Genomic DNA, 14,978 nt, shown 5'->3' with positions numbered 1-14,978 from the left:
TTACTTCTCCTTTGGGTTTAAGCTTCAGTCACACATCTGTCATACCCTTCAACGGTAGACAGGCTAACCTTACCTGAGGCAGAAAACTGTTTTTGATATATATATATATATATATATATATATATATATAAGATAATGATTTTCCAATTCAATCAACGTCTCTATACAAGCCACATTATCTTAGTGCTCAAAGCAAAGCCTGGGATGTTAGCCATATGAGATTAAGTCATTTTAGATTTGTTTCCTGATGTCCTTCTGAGCCCTGGGCGACAAATCCGTGGGCAAAGAGTCAAAGCATTAGCTAAAGAGAGGAAAAGATTGGGCGTGCAATTTTGAGCAGACTTTTAAACTGATTGGCGTCGTTGGCATTTGCCAGCACCGGGGCTAGTTTGTTAGGCGCCGTTTGTACCGTCACACCGAATACAGCGGCGGTCCCTCTGGACGTGTTGCATTGGTAAATTGAATGCACTATGACTAGATATCAACACGAAGCAGCGTTTGTGTGCAGAAACACACACACACACACACACACACACACACACTCTCATTGCTGCAGCTGTCTTCACTGCAAATACAAGTGCTTCTCTCTGTCCTGCTGACAAAACATGTAAAGCTCTCGTCTTGATGCTTCCTTCAGATTGCTCAGCAATTTACACGCCGGTGATCAATAGCGAGATCCACTAATGGTACGGCAGTGAGGCAGAGGCATGACGTCTTCTATGTTTGCCTGGAGACAGACCTCTCTGTTCATGCCCGAGGAGGAGAAAGGCCCTCAGTCCCCATCTGCCATCTCTGGCTGTCTGAATACAGTTTGCACTAGACCCACCATTGATTCGCCCACAGCGGACTGCTCCATGCTCTCTGCATCCACGTGACCAGCTCGTTCAGACATTTCATAGTTTTGTTATCCTCATCTCGTAAAATGGTGGTACGTGTTAGCTTCGTAGAGCCAATAGGTAGAAAAGAGAGCCATGCAGGTTGGAGCTGAAGTGAATTATTCATTTATTTGTTCAGCAAAAATGCCAAACACTTGCTTGGAGCTTCTCAGATGAATCACATTTCTGCTTTTCTTGACAGTCAGCTGGATCTTTTGAAGCACCTTCCATTGTTTTTAAATATTAAATATACTTTCTCAAATCCTTCACTTTGTTTCATGAGGTTTTGTTTCCTGGGCTAATGTTGTATTTCTGGGTCTCTAAAATAGCTGCTCCCAGCACTTCTGGAGGCTTTTTAAAAAGCAGTCCCTAAATGGATAATTATTCAGCCACGCTGGATTAAAGTTGTTTTAGTGTGTGCGCGCGCATAAATGCATGTATATGGCTCATCTGGGTCTTCTGCAATACATGATTTGTATCGCCCATGATTTGGAGGAAATACAGCCTGCGCAAATGGCCTTCTGTTGCTTTCCTCAAAAGCAGCAAAATGCAGAAGATAAAAATAGATATATTTGATTTCAGCTGCTGGCTTTTTGTCTATTTATAGCATTAAAGCTCCTGAAGAAATATGTTATTTATTTACTGGCAAAGTAAAAAAAAAGAACAAAGTTTTGGATGAAATGGATTAAAGACGTAACGTAAAGTGTATTTTATCGTGGGACATTTAATCTGTTCCCCTGCTCTTTACCAGTGTGATGTTGTTGATAAAGTGCTGCGCTTCCTCTGTGACTCATGTGGCTCCGACGGTTCGTCTATCTGCAAAAGTGATGTCTCATTCAAAATCAGATTACTCCATTCCTATTAAGATAATGTGGATCGGAAAAGCAGGTAGTGTTCGGAAATTACCTGGTATCTCCCCCTGTCACTCACGGGGGGAAAATAAGATGACATTGATCAATGTGATCAAGGTGCAGATCTTGAAGTTTCATGTTAGGATATTTGTTAGTGGTCTGAAGGGTTCAACTCCTCAAAACTCTTAAGTTAAGATGTAAATTTGGTTTCATTTAAGAACAATTAACTAGGTTATATTTGACGAGTTTTCACTTCTTCTCTCTGATTTGTGGCTCATTTTCTCTTATTTTTAGACTTCACAATCACAGTAAATCTTTGGGGATTTATGGACTCAATTAGAAGAAGATTACACATGTGTGCCCTTCGCTTCCTAATTTCCACACATCATGATCAGCTTTTGGAGATTTTTCAGATAATATTTGACTTTCCGAGATTACAATAACAATAACAAACCTGTTTGTTTTCTCATTAGCAGAGCAAACCTTATCTGGCTTCATTGGCATGCATTCAATTTCCGCAGTAATATCAAGTGTTGTTTACTCATCAAATACTTAATTGCATTTTGCTTGTTGTCGACTCGTACTAAAGAGGTTTGTATTTAATGAAGATTAGAAGTAAAAGTTACAGTAGTGGAAGGTTAACAAGTTCAGAGGACAGTCTTCCCTGATTAAGTAGTCGATTATAAGCATCTTAATATGAATGCGTCTTAATTAAACTCTTTCTCAAAGTGTCACATACCTCTTGGAAAATCAGTGGCATGTGTCTGATTTATTCTCTGGGATTTCAGGCGCAGTGTTGTTTTTTTGCACTTGTTAAAATGTACATTCCTCATCTGTTTAGATACTTTTGTTCCTTTCATGGCGTTACAAAACATGTTATCTTGATCAGGCCAGATCATAAGACCTTTGAGCAAGCTGCAAAAAATAAAGGTTAGCTTTTGTAGATGAGACGTCTTTGGATGATTAAAGGTTGGAACAGAAATAATCACCTGATGCTGGCCTCTACCTTTACAGCAATATCCCACCTGACAGTAATGTATTCCATAATCTTCACATGAAAGCTAGTATTTAGCATCATTTTAAAGTTCAGTTTTCCTTTTTGTATCTCTCGTTGTTTCTATTCTCAGTAATGAGCTGCATTGTTTTGGTTTTAATCCTATTTAATCTGTGTTTATCATGGGATGGTGAAAGCTTACTGCAGTTTCAACCGCTTGCATTGTAATCGTATAGTGCCGGGGATAAAGAACCAGCCCGATGGTGTAGGGAACTGTCCAATTAGGTACGACAGCGTCTTTCTCATTGGGGCCAAGCCACTCCTGGGGCCTTTGAGCAAGGCCTGTTGCTATGGTGCTGGGAGCATGTGCAGAGGACACAACTTCATCTACATACAGTTCAGCATCCAACGCACTCCTCATCTTATACCATATACCTTCAGGTATACTGAATGTTGTTTTCTTATGCTATCCCAGTACCTTATAGTCAGGATGCACTGCTACTGTGATGGCACACTAAACTGGAGTCATGAACTCTCCGTCAGTTGTGTGTTGAAAGTAATGAAAGACTGAAGAAGGGGTGGGGGCGGTCAAAGAGGATTCTTACACTAATCAGAAATGTCCTTGGTGAGAAGCATACTAGTCCTTTAGCTGGCTGACCTTTAGCCTTCTCTGGGATGTGTGAGAAGTGTATGGAGAGAAGGGTGATCGCGGAGAGAGCCCAAAGGCGAAGGCCTCCTGGCACGTGGAGCGAATACTGAGCTCCTGGGAAGGCTCATTATACATTTAGGGGCGTCTTGTTTTCCCTCTCCCTGGACAGCTGGACAGCTAAATTGTTTGTGGATCAATAGTTTAGCTTCCTACCGTGAGTGAAGAGCGAAGTGCATTTAAACCCAAGAAATCCCATTACCTCTGGCAGAGATGGGAAGCATAGCACCCGGGGCATCAGCGAGTGCTATTGCTATGCCCATTATTCATTTTGGCTGTTTGTTTACCTGCTGTGCTTCTGCTGAGACCACCCATAGTCATTTTATGCCCACGTTATCAAATTTGCTTTGATTTGCAGTTCCTTTTGCAGATACAGTTTCATCCATAAATATCCCATGGTATTCACATTTGGTGTTATTTTTCTCAGAATAATGCTACACGCACTGTATTTTTATATCATACACTGAATGCTGTCATTTCCAGGACACCGAAGATCGATTGAAAGTGTGCGTCGTGCAAGCTGATTGTATGTTAATGCTGCTGACCAGAGCCGGACTGCAGCCTGTATTGATTAAGCACTTATTCAAAATGCCTGTTGTTTTTCAGTTCAGCTCTTTGGTTATGTAAAAGCCAGAGAGAGAGAGAGAGAGAGAGAAAAGGGATTGAGAGAGAAGGACGGGGGGCCGGGGGTATAATGAGAATCGGAGAAGAACAAAACATTTGGAGCTCTCCCTTCATTCCTTAGATCAGTGTAACCAGAAATAAAAGCCGTGGCTGGTGCGAGCTCTGGGCTGCGGGGCCGCCGCCGCCGTCCTCTCCTGGCTCTGTTGCTGTGCCGCTGGCACGCTTATTGTTTCACTGGTCAGCCTCCGAGCTCCTGGGCCCAAGGCTGCATCTCGACATGAAGAGCCCATTGATGTGGGCGACATTAGCATTCGCTGTGGGCGAGGAGCGGGACAAACAGGTTGGTTTTCCGTTTCGCACTAACAAACCTGCTCCCCCTGGATGCTCTCAAAGGGTCTCAAATCAACCCTCTTGTTGCATCGCTAATGAGCGTGGATGAAAGAGGTCAAAGAATGCTCATGCGGGCCTCTTAAAGTCCGAGCTGTCTACCGTTTGTATAAATGCCAACTGACACGTCAGGGCAACACTGTCACATCTGGCTCACAAACTCACAAGGTGATGTAACCACCTGCGTCATGTTTTCTGTAAGTGCTAGTGGGACAATACACCAGCGCTAATAGCTTCCGACAAACTAACCTCAAAAGTCCCCGAACAAAAGTTGTTCTTTTCAGTTGGCATATCATTATTCAGAATCTGGCTGACTTATGCATGAGATTTGTGCGCAAATTATGCCGCAGGTTCTTTTCTCTGGCTCGGTTTGTTTCTGCAGGAGCTTTCGTTGCAATCTCCTAATTCACGCTGCTGAAATTATCCTCACAATATTACCAGGCGACATCTAATTGCCCCCAGAGAAGAAGTGGCTACCATCGCCCCATGAAAACTAACACATGAGATCCATCCCTTTCTTTTAATTACCATGAGTCAGACTCCTGCTTGAGCAAGTCATCCTGATGCCAAGAGACAGGGTGAGAGAGATAGAGGGCGAGAGAGCCAGAGAGAGGGTGAGAGAGGGTGAGAGAGAGAGAGAGAGAGGGTGAGAGAGCCAGAGAGAGAGAGAGGGTGAGAGAGGGCGAGAGAGAGAGAGAGAGAGAGAGGGCAAGAGAGATAGAGGGCTAGAGTGGGTGAGTTAGAGAGAGGGTGAGAGAGAGTGAGGGTGAGAGAGCCAGAGAGAGGGCGAGAGAGAGAGGGCGAGAGAGAGAGGGCGAGAGATCGAGAGAGAGAGAAAGAGAGAGAGAGGGCGAGAGATCGAGAGAGAGAGAAAGAGAGAGAGTGAGGGCGAGAGAGATCGAGAGAGAGAGAGTGAGGGCGAGCGAGAGAGGGAGAGATAGAGAGAAGCCAGCTTCCTAATTACAGATCTTTTTCTTCTCCCATTTTACTTTCCAGCCTGACCATAACATAATTTATAAGAACAGTAAACATGTACCTCCCTTTTTATTCTCATTACTGGACGTCTAGACTGAGGCAAGTGCCACCATCACAGCATCAACTCACTGCCCGACTGAAACTATCTCTCACATTATTCCACAAATAAGCCATGCATGAATATTAATATGGCATTTGTTCAGAGTTCATTTGGGAATGGAGGCGGACTGCCCCCGTACTGTATATGCCTGGGCCTAGTGGTGAAATGTGTCAGTAGTATAGTGGTCAGTGTCACTGGTTGGATTATTCATTAGGAAGGTGGAATGACAGTGAGTGGAGGAAAGGTCATCCAGAGGTGACTCTTACTGGGAGAAAACGCACACACGCACACACGCACACACACGTGTGCGCGCCTTTGCAGTGCTCTGACTCTTATCTGCAACACACAGCTCCACTCATGCTGCACACATAGGGCCATAGTGTGTGGAGGACAGACGGAGCGAAGGGCACAGCGTCAAAGCCAAGCAAGCACACATAGTAACCATATATATACACGCTCACACACACACACACACACACACACACACACACACACACACACACACACACACACACACACACACACACACACACAAAAGCACGCTGGATGGAAAGAGGAGGGGTGGCTTCTCTTAATTCCCCTGCAACAGAGGACAAGAAGACAAAGCACACCCCGCTCTTCTATATGGCTGCGGAGGGGAACTACTCTGTTTAGAGAGACTTCTGGAGACTTAATGTTATTCACATGGACCATGACCAACCAGATTATAATTTGACTCCACTACAATGAAATGACAAGGTTGCAAAAATGAATGCCTCAACTAACCGGATGAGCATGAAGCTAAATAACTTCATTTTCCACCAAAGGTTTTTAAACAAAACACTAAACTGAGAATATTATCATGGATATGAATTTAGAAATGGGAAAGAAATTGTTAATGAGCCTCAACTTGTTGTGATATAAATAGTTTGACATTCTAAATCTATGATTCTTATGTCTCTCTGTTAAGTATGAAGCTGGAGCCAGGCAGACAGGTAGGTTAGCTTAGCTTAGCATAAAGACGAAAGGCTGGGTAACATAGCTAGCTTGGTTGTGTCCAAATGTAAAAGAAACAACCTGAAACACGGTTGCTCACAAATTAACATGTTACATTACATACAAAAAACAAAAATTACAGCATGTAGTTTTAGGGCGAGTGCAGTGACTTTGTGGAGTCTTGTTGTCGCCATGAGGTTGCCAAGCAACCAGCAGAGACACCAATTACCTTTGGACAAAGCCAGGAGAGCTGTTTCCCCCTGCTTCCAGTTTTTAACTATATCTCTTGGCTCCAGCTTCATGGAAAGATATAGAAACGGTATTAATCTTCTTTAAAACTGAAATGATAGACCAATATGTAATTAGGAATTGAACAATGTTCTTTTCATCATATTTTTTTTTTTTTGCCAAGTCCATGAAATATGAGCTTTGCTGACTACAATATTATAGGTTCAATTAGGGAGCGAGAGTCATGGAAGCATTACATGAAACCCACTGCTCAGTGCTGTAGTTTTACTTTACTGGCACAAATTAAACCCAACACAATGTAGGTGAAAAGGCCCTGTGAGTACTCGTTGGGCAGTCGAGCAAAAAGCATCTGTTCGAAGCATAATATATGAGAAGTCTCTTAACCTAGTTTAGCACAGAACACAAGCTTGATTGGAAATGCTGTAAGCTGCGTGGGTTGCTATCCGAGCTGCGTCTTCTGGCAGCTGGACTGTGCACAAACAGCTTCATAGCGGTGCAGGTGATTTCCTTATGTAAATTGATCCTGTTTGTGATCTGAATGCCACAAAGCTGCACCTCCTTACGCTGACGCAGCCAAGTAATGTGAGGACGTAGCAACGTTGTGTTCGAAGAGACAGCGCGTCGGCCTTATCTCAGTTGGTTGATTGTGGTCTGGCAACATGATCGGAGCACTCTTTTTTTGTACCTCCGTTCTTCTCTGTTGTACAAGTGGGCACCTGTTCTGCCTTATGAGCACACGCCGTGACTTGGCCAAAAGGCACCAGATGACTCAGGTCTTTGCCCAGGCTGTGGCTCATTGTCAGTCGGCACACACACACACACACACACACACACACACCGGCTGACTTCGGCCATGTGCTCAGCACCAAACACAGGTGACTGGGTTTGTTGACATGCTGTGTCCCGAACATGAACGTATATGACGGTGGGCGGTCTGGTCCTAATGAAGTGTTAGGACCCCCACCCCGCATGCACAAATGAACAGCAACGGAGAAACAGTAAATTGGGATAATGTGTTCACGTGTTTTAATATATCAGCACATATTTGCTTGGCCAGCTGTCGTACTCAGGTTTCTAGACCATGCTGACTATTTTAAATGGTATATGCAGCATTTGGAGGAGGGAGTTACTTGAGTGCCAAATAGCAGGGGAATATAATGTTACGCACAAATGCACCCATTGAGCGAGACTGTGGAGCTTGCCGTGGCTCAAGAAGTGGAGGAAGACTTCCTGATGGGTACGCATGAATATTCATAGCACTGCTTAACAGCACTGGCACAGACTAATACAGTATGGCAGCCATTGGTTTCACAGAGCAGCCTTTGTCTCGTGGACACTTTCAACTCTGAAAGAGGTGTCTGACCCTCTTATTTGAAATGTTAAGCTCTGAAGTGCCTCTGCATAAGTATCAGAAAGAGAAGTCTTTAAATCGTATATGAATGCAATGAGGAGCCTTATTTTGTGTTAATTATGTTTCCTCACTTGCGAGTTAATCACTTATTTATCCGTGAGATCGTAGGGTGTTTACATTCCACGACCCAACTTTACTACTTTTAATTACTTTTCATTCAGGGATTCCTTCACATTGCGTTGGTTTAAAGAAGCGCTAAGTGATACGTTACCACAGTAAACAACTCGGCATGCGTGTGGTGCACTAGGGATCATTAAAAAGACTTGTTTATATGTCCATGTGCATGCTAGACAGGCACCAACTCTGTTCAGAGAGGGTTTTTTTTTCTCCCCTTATTATTTCCTGGAATGATTTGTCATCCAGCCACAGCTTCCTCAGAGATAAATTTGGAAATAGAAAGAATTCGAAGTAAACACACATCTGCAGAGCTCGCTATCAAGTTCTTAAAGCGGAGAATTGAGCCACGCTGCCCTTTGACAACAGCATCCTGTAATTTCCCCACTGAGGGACTAATAAAGGATTATCTTATCTTATCTTATCTTATCAAAGCTACGGTGGCTTTGGGGGTTAACGGCCACATTGGCTTCAACCAAAATACATTATCACTCCAAAAGGTTCAGCACGTCAAGTGCATGCACGGGTCTTTCTGCGCCTTTCCCACGCTTCTTCTACACTCTGTTGGAAGCTGGAAGGTTCGACAACTGCGGCTCAGTGATAGAGCGGGGTCATTCTTTCAACCGGAGAGCATCGGCGGTTCGATCCCCGGCTCCGCTAGTCCATGTTGATGTGTCCTTGGGCAAGACACTTAACCCGAAAATTGCTCCCAGCAGGCTGTGTCAGTGGGGTATGGATGGGCAGGTGCCAGGTAGCCCCGCTGCCACCAGTGTATGAATGGGTGTGATGACAAGACTAGAAAAGTGCCTAACAAAGAAAACATCCATTCCAGACACATTGCTCTTGTACACACATGCAGCAACACACTGCTGATTGGAAAGGAACCAAAGACATACAAATGTGTATATACTTTGGGGACTTGCTGTAAATAGCAACGTCAGATTTTAGTGTAATTTCTGGGAACAACAGAACAAACCATAACCATATTGCCTGATCGCACGAAAGGACATTTCATTACGGCACCAGAGTCTGTGCAGACTCGGCTGCAAACAAAGAGTCTATTAATATGTTGAAGTAACTCAAAGGCCGATTGTGAAATAATGGTTTCCTGCTGTTCTAGAACTGATGAGTGCTTGATGTTGAGGTCTGACTCCCTCTCAGCATGGGGAGCCGAGAGGTCCGACATCCACAGTTCATCAGGGCTCAAGTCTATATGTAACATACACTGTTCTACAGGAAATACTCAATATACAATAAAACAAATTTAGAGTGCCATTTACTTAAATGTAATTTCACTCAGAAAATTCTCAAGTTAAGTTTACTTATTAGTAAGAATTGTTTTTTTTATCCAAAATGTGCGAGTACATTTTACTTGCAAATTTGTTCCTTATACATAAAATGTGCTCAGCCTTTGATGGGAATCTTTTCTTTGGCTAGGGCACCAAATTCGCAGCTGAAAAGTACCCCAAAAAATGCATAATTCAGTCCTAATTATGAAAAACAACACAGTGCTCAGCTGCTTCAGGAAATAATTGTTGCGTTTTTTAAAAGTTAAAGTACATATTCTGGACCTGTTTTGAAATATATTTTTCTTCTGTGGCAGAGAGCCACAGACAGGCTGGGGTAGTCAGTAAGTAAACAGATGGTTTTGATCTTTACTTGGGCTTTGTTGTAATAGAGTAAATACAGAATAGCACACGTCTTTGTTAGGAACAGTGGTAAACACAAGCACTATCGGCAGCACTGCAATCAAAGGTTTCTTCTGTAATCATCCTAATTCCAGGGTGCCATGATACCGAGGTATTCAGAACCGCATTAACAAATCAATTCAGTGCGATTGATCCAGCCTCTCTAACACCCGGATTTACCTGAGCTTCACTGACTCACATTGATTTACCTCCCGATGGATTCCATTTCTCAGGCATCGCTCTGTGTATTCTAACACACAAGTGAATTGACTAGTAGATGCAGATGATTGACTGATGTCTCGCCCACGTCCACAAAGACGTCGCTGCATCTCTTGCAGTAGGAACAGCGTCTTGTTTGGCTCGTGACCTTCGCTGACTTTCACTGCATCTCAGTGGTCATTATATTCTTAGATTTATTTTCTTTCCATTTTTCCGATCAGTTTCGCTCGTGGTAAAAAGGTCCGCTCGAGTGTCGAGGCGACGAAACACCGGACTCTTCAACTGCTGTGCACACATACAGCTTATTCGGACACACCCACACACACTCTCGCTCACCCTTGAGTTGCTGGATTTCTCTCACTAAGCTGATGGGGGGGGGGGGGGGGGGACGCGGAAATTAGGAGGAGAGGATTGTTTGGTTTGACTGTGTGTCAAACCTCTGCGGAGGAAGCTACAGAATACAGCCAGCAGCGCTGCGCCTGCTAATCGTCCCCCCTTCAAGACCCCTTCTCACCTGCAGTTTGTTCACAGTCTTCTGGGCAGACATGGATAATGACGACTTGGATAAGTTGCTTGTGAAGAGGAAAAGGAAGGAGTGGGCAATGGATGCTGTATATTTATGATTAGGCTTAATGCTTCGACACGCTGCTTGATTTTCTGTCTATTGTAGTTTTTTCTCTCCTTCTCATTTCCTCCGTCATCCAGCCACAGCTGCCTTGGAGAGAAATGTGGAAACAGGAAGTATCAGAAGTAAACACATATCTGCAGAGCTCGCTATCAAGTTCTTAAAGCGGAGAATTGGGCCACGCTGCCCTTTGGCAATAAGGGCTGCTGTTGCATCAAAGCTACAGTGGCTTTGGGGGTTAAAGGTCACACTGGCTTCACTAAATGAAATGATCTATTCCAAAAGCTTCAGCACGTCAAGTGCATGCACAAGTCTTTCTGCTCCTCTCTGCCTCATGTTTCTACACTCTGTATGAAGCTGGAAGGATTGACCTGAGACTGTGAATGAAGCTGCGTCCACCGGTTTCTCAGGAACAGATGCTGCTGAGCAAAAAACAAACAAAACAGATCTGGCTGTTTGGCAGATCCATTCCAGACGCATTGTTCTTGTACAAACATACGGCCGCACACTGCATTGTGGGCACTTCGCCGCCACGGACACTGTGTCTTTATGATTCGGCTTAATGCTTTGATATACAGCAATAATTAACAGACGGCTTGATTTTCAGTGTTCAGTTCCATAGTGTTAGAGGGAAAGAAGTCGTGTTTTGATGTATATTAAAAATGGTTTGCATTGGAGTGCTTTGCAACGAGAGAGTGAGAGGGAGAGAGTGTCATATCTCCAGGACAGCGGGGGACACAGACGTGGGACCTGGGCTCTGTGCTGTGACCTTGTTTAGCTAATTAAGTGTCAGACCTATTTTTCCACTCCAGAGGAAAAAAAGCTCATATCTTCGGGCTGAGATTGTCAGAAGGCGATGGGAACACTCATTTCACTATACTGTTGGCTGACGCCAAGGGGGTTTTATTACTTTGTGTACTACCATTAGAGAACTCTATGGGTGGCCCTTTCTCATCAATACTGCATAAAGCTGTCAACATAAATGTAACAACATGGTGTAATGCTGCAAAAATGCCACTCTTACTGTCACACGTGTTGGCTCCCCTATCTGTTTCACACTGGCCCAATTATCCTTATACGATACTACATTTGTTGAAACTCAAGAAGTAGAGTTGATCAATTATTTTAAACATTTTATGTGTATTGCGCCTTAAAAGGTACTCAAGGCACAGGTAAGGAGGTTTTGCTGTATCTGGGAGCCAGTGGAGCTTTTGAATGACTGGTCTCTGGTGCGGAAGTGGGAGAGCAGACGAGCAGCTGAATTCTGGATGTATTGTCAATAAGTCAATATTGCGATGCGAGATTCAGTATAGCCTGGGATTTGGTTATTGTGTGTTGTTTATTGTCGTATCTTAAACCTTTGCAAGCATTTAGGCGGAGCTCCATTTAAATATTAGAACTTTTGGCTCAATAAAATGTCTCTTCATTCTTCATGATCATATTTATAGCTAATCGCCAGGAAATTAATCTGCAACCAATCTTTCAGCAAAAATGTACAGGTTTCAGATTACATTTAATATCTTTATGATTTGGTCTCTTTCATAACAGCAAACAAACAATATGGATACTTCAACTTGGCCTGACGGGGACTGTGATGGGCACATGCATCCATTGGAAGATTGCATAGCTGACCCCTACTTATGGGGTCTAACTACTCGAGAGATGTTGTATAAAAAGAGATCATGCTTTTTTTTTCTTTCCACTAATGTCAATCTACCATTCCCTTCCTATGACATTCCAGGTTTATCGTGGCGGCTTCGAAATGTGTTATCTTGACATATTTTCTCTTGTCTCTTTGCATCTAGATACATTGTATGTGTTTTGCTCAGCGGGCATGAAAATTGCCCTATTTAATGACGCCCTCCCATGTTTCTTCAAGATGCAACGCTTCCTCTGAAGGCTCCGAACTCCATAGAAGGTGCTGCTTTAAGTGAACAACACATTTCTGGTTTATCCCCATTTGTACTGTACATTGTTATATCCGGATGCTGCAGGGCATAAGTGACTGTTTGTCCAGTCCTTAAAAGAGCAGCATTGTGTGTGTGAGACATGTTAGTCACTTGAATGCCAATGTTGACCTATATATGAAGACGCGGGTCAAAGGAGGGGCAGTCTAGCCACAACATGGGGCAGATATCTAGTCTAATGAGCCTCAATGCAGCGCCCGTGAGTCGGACTGGAGAGAGACTGGATTTCTGTGGCTTTCAGTGAATTCCTGTCGCTGAAACAAATTGTTGTTTATTGTTGTGTTAGATGCAAACCACTGCCTTCTGGATAATAATGACATGCATGAAAACCTTCCGACACATTTGTCCAACACGCCTGTCTTTTTCCATCTTACTTCAACTCTTATTTTTTTTTATTCACTTAGCCACTAAGTCCTCCAGATTGGATAATTAATAACCACATAATCCATATTGTTAATTGGATTTGTACGCATCTTGTGTTGGACATGACAGTCAGTATAAGGCGTGATAAGATTGATGTGAGGGAAGGATGCAGAACATTCAGTGTGTGTATAAGCCTTATTATCTATGCCTTGATGACTTCTGTGCTTCAGGAATCGATACAACCTGACTGGCTCCAGAGGCGCACTACAGGAAGCAGATATCTCCAAACTATCCATTATGGCTGAGAGGAGGGTTGTATGGAATATAAAAGGAGGAGAAGGAATGGAGAACAGGGCCAGAAGAAAGGGTGGAAATGCAGGCAAGAGAGGTACGAGTACAGGGGGGAAATGGAGATGGGAGGAAGAGTTGATCCACAAGAAAAGTGAATGGGTGAAGGAGGAAGAGCAGAAGGTGAAGATTGCAGCAGGGCAGAAAAACTTTACAGCTGTTGTTGTTGCAGCTCAGCTGCCTCGCTGTGGCTGGTTTCGTCCTGTGTGGTTGAAATGTTTCATTTCAGCTGCAAGAACCGATAAACATTTGCATTGTCTTCTTCCCTCACTCCCACAGTTTGATCTGAGCCCTGCAACTTTTTGTATTTGACTTGTTGTTGTCCATGTTCTTGTTCTCAGTCTTGTCCATGTTCTTGTTCTTCTTCTTCTTCCCAGCAGCACACATCCCATGGTACATACTGAACCCTTATTACTTCCTCCCCTCTGTCACACACACACACACACACACACACACACACACACACACACACACACACACACACACACTCTCATCACTCTCATGCTCTCTTAGCTCCCCCTCCATTGTGATGTGAGGTCACAGCTGGGAAGCCCTATGATTTGACAGCTTAATGTTTATGTGAGTGTGTTTATATGTTTGTGCGTCTGTGTGTTTGTGTGTGTGCGATGGAGGGACCTCCTATGCCACTGAGTGCCTGTGATAGAAGGGGGCAGGATGCCATGACAGCGGTTGCTAACCAGCACTAGCAGACTAGCAGTTTTATCCCGAGGCATACTGCAGCGTAGAGATATACAGCCGGCTTCACTGCTGCCAAGTCAACGCTCACAGGGCTGCTGCAGCTACCGGGGTGCATGCACCCCTCGGGCTGTGTGCTCCGACACAGAGGTGGGTGGCAGAGTGGGCTCACTGTTTGGTCTGTGTGTCTGTGTGTGTGTGTGTGCGCGCTGTGTGGACCAACACGAGCTGGGCGAAGTTTGCCAGCTTCTCTTTGGTTATTGTGAACTGTGTGTGTACGTGTGCGTGTGCGTGTGGTCACTGAACATGTGTCTGTTAGTTTGCAGCTTGTCATAATGAATGCGGTGGTGTGTATCACAGCATGTGTGTCTCCGTTGTTGTATTATCCTCATGTGTGTCATCATGCTAGTGACTATAGTCTTGTCTTGTTGACATTTTTTTCTCGACTTGAGGCGTTGCTAGAACATGTTTGTGCCGCTAAGGCAGCAAGTTCATTAAATATGAATTGTTTATTTTCATTCTTTTTTTGTGCATTACTACTGTATCAGGTGTCACATGGACAGTGTTTGATTTATTCATATCAAGCCTGAAGGGTATTTGTCTTCTATGCCCAGTGTAGCTTCTGAGGGCAAAAAGTAGTCCAGCTTAATCAGAATATTTGCTGTGATAATGTAATGTGGCCGATATGTGCATTGTTCATCCATGTATGTTGCATTAGTTGGCCCTCAGTATTGATCAGTGTTGGAAATGTCTTCTTGTGGTGTTTTTCCTGCTCAAAAGCTGTTTCACGCAGTAACGCCGTATAATGAGA

Source organism: Cyclopterus lumpus, chromosome 6 (genome assembly GCF_009769545.1).
Source record: "Cyclopterus lumpus isolate fCycLum1 chromosome 6, fCycLum1.pri, whole genome shotgun sequence".
In the NCBI taxonomy this organism is placed as follows: domain Eukaryota; kingdom Metazoa; phylum Chordata; class Actinopteri; order Perciformes; family Cyclopteridae; genus Cyclopterus; species Cyclopterus lumpus.
Note: the sequence above shows the minus strand (reverse complement) of the source record.